Below are 2,464 nucleotides of genomic sequence, written 5' to 3' on the forward strand. Positions count from 1 at the left end.
CCGCGGAGCAGCGCGGAGCAGCGCGGCTGCGGAGAGCCGGGGCGGGGCGGGTGGGGTGGGTAGTGGGGACGGCGGCGGCTGTGGGCTGGGAGGCTGCGGGGCTGGGGTGTCTTCTGGGCATAGTTTTCCTGCGTCAGCTCTTTGCAGCTGTGACCCGCGTCGGTGCGCACGGCTGTACTCGACCATCCGTCGGGGTGGGTGCCGTCCAGCCTGGGGTGTTCTGTGATAAAATACTAGCTGCGATGTCTGTGACTTCCAGACTAGGTGCTACACGTCTGTACGTTCTGTTCCACTTTTTGTGCCGTGTCTAGATACCATGGCATACACGATACTTGTGGGGTGCATATACGCACGCACACATACATATGTACGCACACACATATATATGTGGGTATACATACACACACACAATCCGTATGCCATTTATATATACCACCTATAAATGTACCATTCATTGTACCATAAATAGTCTGTGTGCCTGTCTGTGTGTATACAAACACATATATATATATATATGTACACACAGACAGGCGCGCACACACACTGTATATATCTATGCACACTGTGTACTCTGTGACAGCCCTGAGGAGCCTTGCGTTAAGCCTCCTGCCCTTTAGGGTGCGTTACTGATTTACCCCTGCAGAGCGGGGCTCGCAGCACAGCAAGCGCGGCCGGACAAGGCAGTTAGTTGGGTGTAACGGCCCTGGCAGTGGTTTGGCTCTTTTCAGTGCCTGGTGTGGATTTCCCCCCCTCCTGAGTCCTGGATCGAGCCCTTTTTCTCTCTCTCTTTCTCAGCTCTGGCTAAACCTGTGCTGCCTCTCACAGGAGCAAGGGAAGCTGTTGAGCACCCACGGGTAACGCACAAATCTTTCCTTCTGAAGCCCCAATGCCACTCTGCAGCTGAACCAAAAGCAGAAACTTCTGTCAAGGTCTGATCATGCACGATTGAACAAGAGCAAAACAAAAAAGAAACAAACAAAACCAACAAGCAAACAAACAAAAGAATGTGACACTTGGGGTTTTACTTCCCGCATTGTCCTGGTCATTTTCAATGGAATTTTAACATCCATAAATCAAGTCTTAAACTGTAGAAAATACCTTGAGACAATAGGTTTTCTCATTATTTTCTTTCTCGAGACAATTTGGTTAAGGACTACAAATATTTGGTTTTATTTATCATAGAAGTGCAAAAATGCTTATAAATTTAATAATTTATAAATTCCTGCAGAGGTTAAATTTTTCAGGAAGAAAGTCCACATGTCAGAGTGGCAGCCATTTTGCAAAGTGTTGGTCAGGGAAACAGAACTTAGTCTCACTCTGACATGGGGGGGGAGGAAAGAGAAAATTTACAACAATTTGGAGACCCTTTTCATCTGGAATTTGAACCTACAACAGAAACAAAACGAATAACTTTCTCAGTGCCTTTCTCAGCATCTTACTTGAGGAAAATATTGCCTTATCCATGTGAAGTGCAGGGACCAAAATGGCTGTTGAGTTAGCTGGTGAATCATTAAATATATGCTTCAAATGACAGCTCGAGAAAACCTTTTCATGAAGTACACAGCTCCAGTTTAAATCACAGTACCTTAATCGTTCGATGAGCATTTAAAAACTTTCAGCTTAAGCACGTCGATTAATATAACACACTTCTAGCTCTCAAAACGCCTGGAAAGCAACTCCACTACACACTGGTACTTATAACAGCCATCAATTAATACTACCACTATTGATGAATAGTGAATATTAAAATACTACTAATAATAGTGGCGACTGCTAATATATACCTAATTTCGAGTTACAGTTTCTACTCAGTGACAATTTCTACGCCGCCTTCTGTGCTGTTCTTTCACATGAATATACTAGTAAGGGACCCCACTTCGATTTCCTTGGGGGAAAAGACCCATTAAGGCTGTATTTAAAACAAAAAAAACAAACAAGAAAATCTGATCGAAGTGCAGGCAACTCCCTGAACCCATCTGGAAGCGGATTTTCCAGTCCCGCTTCTCCTTCTGAGTACCCTCTAGCAAAATTCGTTTGCTGCCAGCCGTGCCCCTCTAAACTCCATCTAGCATTCGCAGGAGGGAGAGGGTTCAGAAAAGCGCCCGCTCGTATTCGGGCAGCTGCGGCTGCAGTCCGGCTCTGATAACAACAATAAATATTCACTCAAAACCCGAAATTCCGTCGTCCCCCCCGCCCCCGCCAGCGTGGCAGAGGACAGCTCCCCCCACCCCTCACCCCCGCCCGCCGGTGCTCCGTACCTGGAGCGGGGTCCTCCCAAAGGAGTTGGTCCCGTTGGGATCCGCGCCCGCGTCCAGGAGCTTCCGCACCTCCTCGCGGTCCCCGCGGGCGGCGGCGCTGCACAGACGGTCGCCGGAACCCTCGCTCCGGGGGGACCCCTGCATCGCCCCCGCCGGCCCGGACCGCAGGGCCGCTCCTGGCTTTCAGTCTACCCAGAGAACCTCCC

This window comes from Haliaeetus leucocephalus, unplaced genomic scaffold, assembly GCF_000737465.1.
Source record: "Haliaeetus leucocephalus isolate CR32 unplaced genomic scaffold, Haliaeetus_leucocephalus-4.0 Scaffold605, whole genome shotgun sequence".
Taxonomy (NCBI): domain Eukaryota; kingdom Metazoa; phylum Chordata; class Aves; order Accipitriformes; family Accipitridae; genus Haliaeetus; species Haliaeetus leucocephalus.